The 11,760-nt window shown below is 46.0% G+C and overlaps 1 protein-coding gene across 3 annotated transcripts in view; it reads right to left on the reverse strand.

Moving 5' to 3' along the window:
• LOC137534262 (membrane-spanning 4-domains subfamily A member 12-like) overlaps positions 1-2,388 on the reverse strand; it is a 51,203-nt gene extending 48,815 nt beyond the window's left edge. Inside the window, exon 1 of one of the 3 annotated variants that reach the window (XM_068255671.1) lies at positions 2,303-2,388. The gene's annotated coding sequence lies outside the window, so the exon portion shown is untranslated. Of the gene's footprint in view, positions 1-2,017; positions 2,122-2,302 lie in introns of those variants that run through there. The other 2 variants (XM_068255669.1, XM_068255670.1) reach the window with 2 other exon arrangements.
• Positions 2,389-11,760: the final 9,372 nt, after the last annotated feature.

Here is an 11,760-nt window from a genome sequence, read left to right on the forward strand (position 1 = left end):
ACAGAATCAGGATCTAGTGATGGTTTCTTCAGGAGGGGTTTTATGATTGCTTTCTTTAGTTCTTCTGGGAAAAGTCCACTTTGCAAGGAGCACTGAGTGATTTTGTGAAGTGCTGGCCTGAACAGCGCTGGGCACTGCATTAAGGATCCAGTTGGGCCAGGATCCAGGTCGCAGGTAGTGGGGCGGAGACTTTGAATGAGAATTCCAAAATCTTCTACACTCAGAGTGTCAAAGACTTGCCATGGTGGTACGGTAGTAGGCATATGCAACGTCCAGTGGTCATTTGATGTTGTTGGTGTAATGCTGGCACGGATGCTAGACACCTTGTTTGTGAAGAAGGCAGAGAATTCTTCACACCTTTCCCTGGAGTATGTGGTTGGGGCTTTTAGGCAGGAAGGATTGCAGAGTGATTCCACTGTGTGGAAGAGTTGAGCAGCTCTGTTGTTGGCTGTAGATATTTTGTGCGAGATAAAGTCTGATTTTTTCTTGGTTATTGCTTGTTGGTATTGTCTGAGGTGTTGAACTAGGCTAGATTTGTGCTCCCCAGTCCCTGATTTACGCCACTGTCTTTCTAGTCTGCGCCCTTTCTTTTTTAGATCCATGATGGTTTTGTCAAACCAATTAGCTTTCTGCTTTTTGGTTGCTGATTTGGTGCGCCATGGGGCAATACTGTCAAGTGTTTCATATATCGTGTTGTTGTACTGGGTTACTAGAGAGTTTGGGTCCATTTGACTGTGGAGCAGATTTGTAAAATCCAGGTTGGCAGTTATCCTCTCCGGTGTTAATTTACTCAGGGGACGGGTTTTGATTGTTTCTTTAGGGAGCTGCTTGATAGGGTGATGTTCAATAGTAAACTGTATTATGTGATGGTCTGACCACACCACTGGGGTTACTGTTATGTTACTAATGTCCATTCCGAGGTGGAACAGTAAGTCTAGCGTATGCCCTCCTCTGTGGGTAGCTGATTTTACAACTTGTGTGAAGCCTAGTCCACCCATGAGATTTATTAGTTCATTTGCATCTTGTGATTGAGTGTTATCAGCCCGGATGTTGAAGTCACCAAGGATGATCCATCTCGGATAAGACAGAGCCAGCATGGCCAGAAGTAATGAGATATGTGCAAGGAGATTCTAATTCAAACACCCTTGCCATAACAAATCACACAAGGTTCTCCATACTGTAAAATCAACAAATACATGCAATTCAGTGGGATGTATGCTTTACTTAAGAGTTTGGTAGATGGTCCTGCAAAGCAAAATTCAAATTGAACTGACAAGCCCCACAGAGACCACCAGTTAACAGTACTACATACTGCAACATGTATCAGCATTTCTAAGCCATTCTAATGTATGAAAAGACAAAAAGAAGACATTCGAGAGCCCCAATAGTGTATTATTGCTAACAATGGTGGATAAATAGCCAAAATAACAGTGATATACCCACAAATCTGGGCTGCCACCACAGGCAACCACTAAATGCACATGAGGGGAAAATAAACCTGTCCCCACTCAGGCTAAGAAGTCGCTCTCTGTAGACAGGAAAAAGGTGATTTCACCAATGGATATATAAGTACTTTTGAAGATTACAGAGGCGCCAATACAAGATAAAATATATTAAGAACAATATAACATGGGGGGTAGTGGTGGACTTTCCTCCCTAGAGATGACACAACAGTAGTTATCATAAAAATATAATGTTTATTCTTACTACAACAATTCTGCAACGTGTTTCACGGGTCTATAGCCACTTCCTCAGGCAAGATACAACAAGGAGCAGCTATACAGTTGTAAAAGCATGTAAAGTGCCTCTGTCTCATTTATGGAAGTTCTGGGTCTTCAGACCAGGACTTCCTATGCCAGAACCTGCTGAGAATTCAATTACGTGAATTAAGTATCTTAACACTATTTATGGCCGGAGTTCTTGCAAAACTCATCTCAAGCACTAACTGGACCCTGAATCGAGCATGGTAAAAACTGACAAGACAAATAATATTTATAAATATTTATATCGCACTAACCTCCTGGCTGACTCAAAGCGTCAGAGCTACAGCTTCTAGGAAATTCTGTATAGGCAGTAGCAGGGAGTCTTGCCTAAGTTCTCCTACTGAATACCTGCTGGTTTACTGAACAGGAAGAGCGAAGATTTAAAAACAGGTCTACAGTGTCAGAGGCAGAGCCCTTATTAACCATTACACTACCCAGCCACTGTAGTAGCAAATAACTCTTTGCATGACACTGATTTAACTTTAGATACCCACAATCCAAAAATAGGCCCTAAAGCTTTCCAAATTGAATATACTCACTTTTATTTGTTGATCCGCTCTGAATGGTGTACAGCTCACTTTTGTCCTTTATATGAGTGATGTTTGTTGAAGTTTCCATTGTGTCAGTTTTACTACCTGCTCATTTATAAATTACCTATTCCACAGTATGTGATTCTGGCACCTGGTTTCATTGTGAAATAAAATAATGTTGGGTAAGGGTGTGTTTATACATTTGATGTGACATTCACTTGTATTGAAACTCCTTGACAGTGCCCTACCACACCTAAAGATATTTAAAGATATTTCAGTTTTGCAGTTTTGCTTTTTTTTGCTATTATCTGTCACCATGTATAACAGTTTTCCTAATTTCTTGCTTTGATCGGAAACAGATATTATTATTCAACAGAACCAGAGACGGGAACAATTATAACCGTTTTTCGAGTTACAAGAGACTTATCTCCTAAGTTCTTAAGAGTATTATATTTATCTGCGCTTTCATCACCTCCTTTATTAGAATAAATTGCTCTCCCCAAGTTAATAAGGTAAATCATTAATTATATCACCCCATCCCTTAATATTGATAGGAGGCATGTCTTTATGATACAAGGACATAATCAGAGAAAATCCATCTTCTATGTTTAAAGGATACCCCAACTGAAATGTGACATAATGAGATAGACATGTGTATGTACAGTGCCTAGTACACAAATAACTATGCTGTGTTCCTTTTTTTCTTTTTCTGCCTGAAAGAGTTAAATGGAAGGTATGCATGTGGCTGACTCAGTCCTGACTCAGACAGGAAGTGACTACAGTGTGACCCTCACTGATAAGAAATTCCAACTATAAAACACTTTTCTAGCAGAAAATGGCTTCTGAGAGCAAGAAAGAGATAAAAAAGGGGAATTTCTTATCAGTGAGGGTCACACTGTAGTCACTTCCTGTCTGAGTCAGGACTGAGTCAGCCACTTACATACCTAATATTTAACTCTTTCAGGCAGAGAAAGGAAAAAAGGAACACAGCATAGTTATTTGTGTACTAGGCACTGTACATACACATGTCTACCTCATCATGTCACATTTCAATTGGGGTATCCTTTAAGTAACACTTGGGCTAATGATACATATACTCACATCTGCAAACAGAACATTATTAAGGGCCGGTTTCCAGTCCACCAATGTTGCTTGCAAATTTTGAACGAAGTCATTTTCACATCGAAAATGTCATTTTTTTATTTTAGAAAAGACTTGCGAAAATACATTGTATATTTGCAATATGGTCAACGAAAACAATTTTTTCTTTCCCATGTAAAAAATTCACAAAAAATGCAAAACATTAATTATTTTACAACAAAAATTTGTGAAAAGCATAAAAATCACTTATTTTAGTGCAAAAAAAAAAAGCAAAAAATCACAAATGTATTACAAACTAATTTTTGATGGCATTTTCATGCAAAAGTTGAATTTTACGGGCGGCTCTGAACTCGCACGCTCACGCAGGCGCAGAACAGAGATGCCCGAATTCTGCACTCAGCTCCCAAAGACTTCCAAAGCCTTCTCCAGCGGGGGATTCAAATGGCGAAGCCAGCGCTGCAACGAGTGGACCGTGAGTTTTTTCTTTAATTCCCATTACCTTTAAAAAAACACCTTAACACACTATGCCACCCACAGTTATTTCAGGGACTTGTGCTCTTTAAAATACCTAACAGTTTTATTCAGCAAAGCAAGGAAATCTTTCTTAACCTTTCTTAATATAAGGAAGATGACATCATCAGTGGTGTGACTATCAGATGGTAGCAGGAGTTGGCACTCCCTGACCTGATCACTACAAGGGCCTGTCAGTTGCAATAAAAAATCATTTTCCTGTTTCATATCCTGCTTCTAAACACTTGCCAACATTTTCTGGACAGGTCATATGTCACTGAGTTTTCCTGTCTGATGATGCCATAGCCAGTTGCAAATTGCTTAAAGAAATCATCAGCAAAAAAAAATAAAAAATCAGCTTTACTCATCTGGGGCTTTCTCCAGCCCCTTGCAGCCAAGTGTCCCATGCTGGCCGTTCCGATCTCCGCCGACGTCCCGGGCTACCCGCACGGTGGCGAGGCCGACCTCAAGGTTGGCCTTACTGCACCTGCGTGAAGCGCTGCTGTCAATCATGGCCCCATTGTCCGCGGCATACTGCGCAGGCGAAGAACTACTGAGGGTAGTTAGCCTGTGCAGGGTAAAGGTGGTAGTTAGCCTGTGCAAGATATATGAAGATTCCGTCTAATTCTCAAATCTACAGCTTTTTGTAAAGCATAAGAGTACTGTTCCCGGAAGTCTCACTTAAAAAAAAATTAACAAAAAATGTGTACCTCCCATACTAAAAGTAAACCTGAAGGGAAAATAAACTTATGGAATAAATAATTGTATCTGTAGATCTAATCCTTAGTTGGGATTTCCTGGAGGCCATATTCCTAATTATGCTTTTAAAGGTTGTAAACCTTAAAGAGAGTCTGAAGCGAGAATAAATCTCGCTTCAGACCTCATAGATAGCAGGCGCATGTGTGCCCCTGCTAAACCGCCGATATCGTGCCGCTAAACGGTGGTCCCTTCACCCCCAAATCCCCCACCGTGCAGCGCATCCCCTCTTCCTGGTTGGGGCAGGGCTAACCACCGCAGCCCTGCCCCACGCGCGTCTGTCAGCGCGTATCTCCGCCTCTCCCCCGCCCCTCTCAGTCTTCCTTAACTGAGAGGGGCGGGGGAGAAGCGGCGATGCGCTGCTGATAGACGCAACTGGAGGCAGGGCTGCAGCCGTTAGCCCTGCCTCCAGGAACGACCAATTCTGAGACCAAGGTTGGCAGGGGTGGGTTTGGGGGTGAAGGGACCCCCGTTTAGCGGCGCGATAGCGGCGGTTTAGCAGGGGCACACATGCCTCTGCTCACTATGAGCTCTGAAGCGAGATTTATTCTCGCTTCAGAGTCTCTTTAAGGTGGCCACTAACGATACAATTTGCCGAACGATCTTTTACGAATGATTGTTCGTATGCACAATCGGAAATGTTCCATTGGGACCACTAACAGACAAAAATCTCCTAACCAATCTGGTCAGATTGATGAAATCGATTTTTGAATTGATCACGTCAATCTGATCTGATTGGTTAATAGATTTGTTGTTTAGTGGTCCCAAACAATAATTTCCGATCGTTCATACGAATAATTGTTTGTAACGATTGTTCGGCAAATTGTATCGTTAGTGGCGCACCCAAAATCTAAAGTTTACATCAGATATAATGCCACACTGACATAGCTGCAGTTTATTTAGGTATATCACTATCTGCCTATCATAAGTGTTTGCTCAGAACATAGAAGTTTTCAAGAGAGCTACCACTATAGCCCATCTTCCCCGACTGTAGGAATAAAGCACTGGTTTTTTAACCCTTGCAATAAATAAAAAATAAAAAGGAACATATGGGAATTCTAAGAAGGTTTGGTATTATATGCATATACCGGTAAGTTTATTTTATCCCACCACATGTCAATTCAGATAATCATGAAAGAGGCTACATTTGTCAGGAGAGGAAGCACGGCCTCAAAACACAGCTCCCTACCTCTTCCATCTCATTTCAGAGCTCTGTCCCCACTTTTTGTTGCAAACCTTTCCTCCTCAGCTGGAACAATAGTTTGTGGTGTTTTCAATGATCTTGAAAATGTAGTGATCAAGCACCTTTTCTCTAGGCAATGACTATAAGTGGTCTCCTGAGACCGATTACGTGCATGTAACGATCGGTGGGCGCAGAGAGTATCTGATTACCGGTGATCTGCAGTATCACCGGAAGTACAGATATATACCAGATTATAAGTGAACTGCAGTCTCACCGATAATCCGATATACAAACTAACCTCTGATCACCCGAGTAGAGTGTAGTGTTTGGTGTAACTGTAACACTAAGAGGACAAGGCCTCAATGCAGTAAGGAGTACTGCACAGATTCCTTCCGCAGACCTGAGCTCTCCAAGACGGGAGGAGTCAGACTGACAGTAGGAAGGGATATCTGAAAGTGACCCTCAGGAGGAAGGATCGCTAACAGAGCGAGGAACCGCCTCTAACGGTAAGGTCGGTTCTCGAGGTCGGACAAGCCAGGTCGTACACACACGGACAGATAAAGTACAGGATCAGGAGGCAAAGGCAGAGTCAAAGTACAGGCAGGGTTCAGCAGCGGGGTATCAGAAATATCGGGGTACAAAATCAGGAGGCAGAAGCAGAGTCAAGGAACGAGCCGGGGTTCGGCAACAGAGTATCAGAAATATCGAGGTGCAAGATCAGAGTTCAGGAGGATAGTCAAGGCAGGCAAACGTCATAACAGATAATCACAATCAAACTAGTACTTTAGCTATCAACAGAATCTAGCTTAGTGTAGGATTACAGCTCCAGCTGGTCCCGACACACTAACGGATCTAACTACGGATCTGGGTGCTCCCACATATGTGAACGCAACGCCAGACAAGGAGCAAGTGAACAACCAGCAGTATATATACTCTAGGACCTTTCCAGGACCTCCCTAATTGCTGGTCCAATGGGAGCAGTGGAATTTGTCAGCTGACCCAGCTGGTCAGCCGACACCCTTCTAACTGCTATTTAAACTCTGCCTCTGTGCTCGCGCGCGTGTAAGTCTGAATCTTGGTGGACTATCAGTCCCAGCCACACCAGTACTGTTTTGCAATGTATCTAATGCGGGGGTCGCCTCTGATGTGGATTCCGCCGTTACCAATGCGGATTCCGCCGCACTGCCCATGCGGCATGCGGCGTTTTTTCTGCGTTGTGACGCCATGCTGGACGCGGAAACAGCCGCCTCACCTCGAGAGACGGCGGCTTTTCCGCGTTTCCTCACAGTACCCCCCTCCCGAGGAGTGGACTCCGGACAACTCCCACCAGGCTTCTCGGGATGCACAGCATGAAATTCCTTCACTAACCTGTCCGCATGCATGCGGTTCCTAGGTACCCATTGCCTCTCCTCAATCCCGTACCCCTTCCAATGTACGAGGTACTGTACCGAGTTCTGTACAGTACGTGAATCTATGATCTTCTCCACTTCGTACTCGGGTTGGGCATCCACCAACACGGGAGGAGGAGGAGTAGGACCCACCTGGACTGCTGGTTTAAGAAGGGACACGTGGAAGGACCTCACCCCCCACATGCTGGTGGGAAGGTCAATGGAATAAGTAACATTATTAATCTTCTTGGTCACGGAAAATGGGCCCACAAACCTGGGACCCAGTTTGGCAGATGGCTGCTTCAGGGTCAAGTGACGTGTGGACACCCAGACTAGATCCCCTGGCCGAAACTTCCATTCCACGGACCGTCTCTTATCTGCTTGACCCTTCTGACTCTGGAACGCCTTCTGTAAATTCCCCTTAACAATTCCCCAATTGTCCCTGAGTGATCTCTGCCAATCTTCCAGTGCTGGAAATGGAGACGAGACAACTGGAAAAGGGGAAAATTTGGGTGACCTCCCTGTTACAATCTGAAATGGGGAAAACCCAGACGAGGAATTCTTTAAATTATTTTGAGCGAATTCTGCGAAGGACAAAAATTTCACCCAGTCACTCTGCGCCTCAGCAACGTAGCATCTCAGAAATTGCTCCAGGGATTGGTTAATGCGTTCTGTCTGCCCATTGGTCTGTGGGTGGTAGCCTGACGAGAAAGACAATTTCATGCCCATTTGGTGGCAAAATGCCCTCCAGAATCCAGACACAAACTGGACTCCCCTATCAGACACGATGTCTTCCGGAATGCCATGCAGCCGGAAGATGTGAATGATAAACAATTCAGCCAGTTCTTGAGCCGAGGGGAGTCCTTTCAGGGGCACAAAATGGGCCATTTTGCTAAACCGATCGACTACCACCCAAATGACCGACATGCCTTCAGACCTGGGCAATTCCCCCACAAAATCCATGGACAAGTGGGTCCATGGCTCACTCGGGGTGGGCAAAGGCTGCAACCTTCCTACAGGTGCCAGCCGGGAGGGCTTACTCTGGGCGCACACCGCACACTCCCTAACATACTCCTTGCAATCTGTTGCCAAGGAAGGCCACCAAGCACACCTGGCAATCAGATCCTGCGTTCTGGCAGCTCCAGGATGACCAGCATTCTTATGGGCGTGAAAGAGTTGCAGAACCTGTAACCGGAATGGTAATGGTATGAACAAGACCCCTTCGGGTTTCCCTTCAGGAACCTCCTGCTGAAAGGGACCCAAGATCTCTGTCCACTCTTCCCAAGACTCCGTGGCGGCTAACACCAGTTTCTGCGGAATGATGGATTCAGGAGTGGGAGGCTGTGCTGTCTCAGGTTCGAAACACCTGGAGAGGGCATCTGCCTTGATGTTTTTGCTACCTGGAGTGTATGTGATTATAAACCTGAATCTCGTAAAAAACAAGGACCACCGGGCCTGACGGGGACTAAGCCTCTTAGCCCCCTCGATGTACTCCAAGTTCTTGTGGTCGGTGTAAACAGTGATCGTGTGCTCTGCCCCCTCCAACCAGTGGCGCCACTCCTCAAATGCCAATTTAATGGCCAGGAGCTCTCTGTTGCCTATATCGTAGTTTCTCTCCGCCGGAGAGAACCTACGGGAAAAGTACGCACAGGGGTGTAGTCTTCCCTGTAACCCTGATCGCTGAGACAGCACAGCCCCTACCCCGACCTCCGAGGCATCGACCTCAACAATGAACGGATAAGCGGTGTCGACATGTCTCAGGATTGGTGCGGAACAAAACAATTTTTTCAGACTAGAAAATGCATTCTGAGCCTCCGGAGACCAGTGGGTAGTATCTGCCCCCTTTTTTGTGAGACTGGTAAGGGGTGCAATGATCGTGGAGTACCCTTTTATAAACCTCCTATAATAATTTGCAAAACCCAGGAATCTCTGGAGGGCTTTCAGGCCCACAGGTTGCGGCCATTCTAGGACAGCTGTGACTTTAGCAGGGTCCATTGACAGACCTGAGGTAGAAATCACATACCCCAGAAACGTGACGGATGTCACCTCAAAAATACACTTTTCTAACTTGGCGTAGAGTCTATTCTGTCTTAATTTGTTTAGGACAAATTTCACATGGACCCTGTGTTCGGGGAGGTTATTGGAATAAATTAATATATCATCGAGGTATACCAGTACGAATTTACCCAATACCTCCCGGAATACCTCATTGATTAGTTCCTGGAAGACGGCGGGCGCATTGCACAACCCGAAGGGCATCACTAAGTATTCGTAATGCCCGTCGGGTGTGTTAAAGGCCGTCTTCCATTCATCGCCCCTTCTAATGCGGATTAGGTTGTATGCCCCCCTCAGATCTAACTTAGAAAAGATCTTTGCAGTAGTGACCTGCGTGAATAAGTCGTCTATCAATGGTAACGGATAGCGATTCTTCACCGTGATTTTATTGAGACCTCAGTAGTCGATACAAGGTCGAAGACCCCCGTCTTTTTTCTTAACGAAAAAGAAACCGGCCCCAGCAGGTGACCGAGAGGGCCGAATAAACCCCTTGGCCAGGTTGTCACGAATGTACTCCTGCATGGCCAACTTCTCGGGACCGGACAAGTTATACAGGTGACCCCTAGGGGGCATACAACCAGCACGGAGATCAATGGGGCAATCGAACGGGCGATGAGGAGGTAATTGATCAGCAGACTTGGGACAAAAGACATCAGAAACATCGGAATACACCTCGGGAACACCCTCCACGTACACCTTGGTCTGACCCAATGTCACCTTTCCTAGACACTGTTGGTGACAACGATCAGACCATCTGGTTATCTGACCCGTGGCCCAGTCGATTTGTGGAGAGTGGGCCTGTAACCAAGGCATGCCTAAGATAATAGTGGAGGTTGACATGTTCAAAACGAAAAACTGTAGCTGTTCCCCATGCAATACCCCTATCGTGACCCTCACCTGCGGAGTCTGAGACAGGGGACGATCCCGTTGCAGCGGGGAATCGTCTACTGCCGTGACCTGAATGGGGGGACTTACTGGAGTGAGAGGAATACCCAACTCCCGAGCAAATTCAAGGTTCATAAAATTGGCCGCTGAGCCAGAGTCAATAAAAGCTTCAGTGTCCACAGACTTATCATCCCACGTAATAGTACAGGGGAGAAGTAACTTCTTCTCTTTTTGGGGTGAGAATGAAGTGCCTAGGGTGTCACCCCCCACTACTCCTAGGCAGACCCGTTTCCCGACTTGTTAGGGCAGTTTCGCACCCTGTGCCCTGCTTCTGCACAATACAGGCACAGTTGTTCTGTTATTCTCCGCCTACGTTCCACCTGGGTCAATCTTGATCGACCAATTTGCATGGGTTCGGGTGGTGGTGAGGCTGGAGAGGGTGACACCGGTGGAAATGCCGTTACTGCGGGCGTACCAGAAGGTGCCACATACGAAGTCACCCTGACCCGGTGACTGCCCCTAGTCTGCCTCTGATGGCGTAGTCGACGATCGACTCTGATGGCCGATGATATGGCCTCATCGACTGTTGCGGGCTCGGGTAAGGTTAGCATCAAATCAGAGACCTCCTCCGACAACCCAGATAGAAAATAATCCATCAGAGCAAAATTGTCGAATCTGGCGGTAACAGACCACCTACGAAATTCTGCTGCGTAATCCTCGACCGACCCTCTGCCTTGCCGCAAAAGTTTGAGCTTCCGCTCTGAAGTTGCCGCAAGGTCAGGGTCGTCGTATATTACGGCCATAGCCTTAAAAAATTCCTCGACTGAGGTCAGAGCTAAATTAGTGGGGGACAGGTTGTATGCCCAGGACTGGGAATCACCAGTTAACAGTGTTTTAATGAAAATGACCCGTTGGGTCTCAGTCCCCGAGGATCGGGGTCTTAACTCAAAGTATGACAACACTCTACTCTTGAAATTCCGGAAGTCAGACTTGTGGCCGGAAAATTTATCAGGTACAGGCATACGTATGTCATCACTAGGAGGGGATCGGACTGAATCAACTGACGTCTGGAGGGTTTGCACAGAGCCTGAAAGGGCATCAATCAAAGCTTTGTGCTGGCCCAGTGCTTGATGGAGGTTATCCACCGAAGTGGCAAGCATACCCAGACGACCAGTGTTTGCGTCCATTTTGATTTTTGGTCTGGCGTTCTGTAACGATCGGTGGGCGCAGAGAGTATCTGATTACCGGTGATCTGCAGTATCACCGGAAGTACAGATATATACCAGATTATAAGTGAACTGCAGTCTCACCGATAATCCGATATACAAACTAACCTCTGATCACCCGAGTAGAGTGTAGTGTTTGGTGTAACTGTAACACTAAGAGGACAAGGCCTCAATGCAGTAAGGAGTACTGCACAGAATTCTTCCGCAGACCTGAGCTCTCCAAGACGGGAGGAGTCAGACTGACAGCAGGAATGGATATCTGAAAGTGACCCTCAGGAGGAAGGATCGCTAACAGAGCGAGGAACCGCCTCTAACGGTAAGGTCGGTTCTCGAGGTCGGACAAGCCAGGTCGTACACACACGG

This window comes from Hyperolius riggenbachi, chromosome 10, assembly GCF_040937935.1.
Source record: "Hyperolius riggenbachi isolate aHypRig1 chromosome 10, aHypRig1.pri, whole genome shotgun sequence".
Lineage (NCBI taxonomy): Eukaryota > Metazoa > Chordata > Amphibia > Anura > Hyperoliidae > Hyperolius > Hyperolius riggenbachi.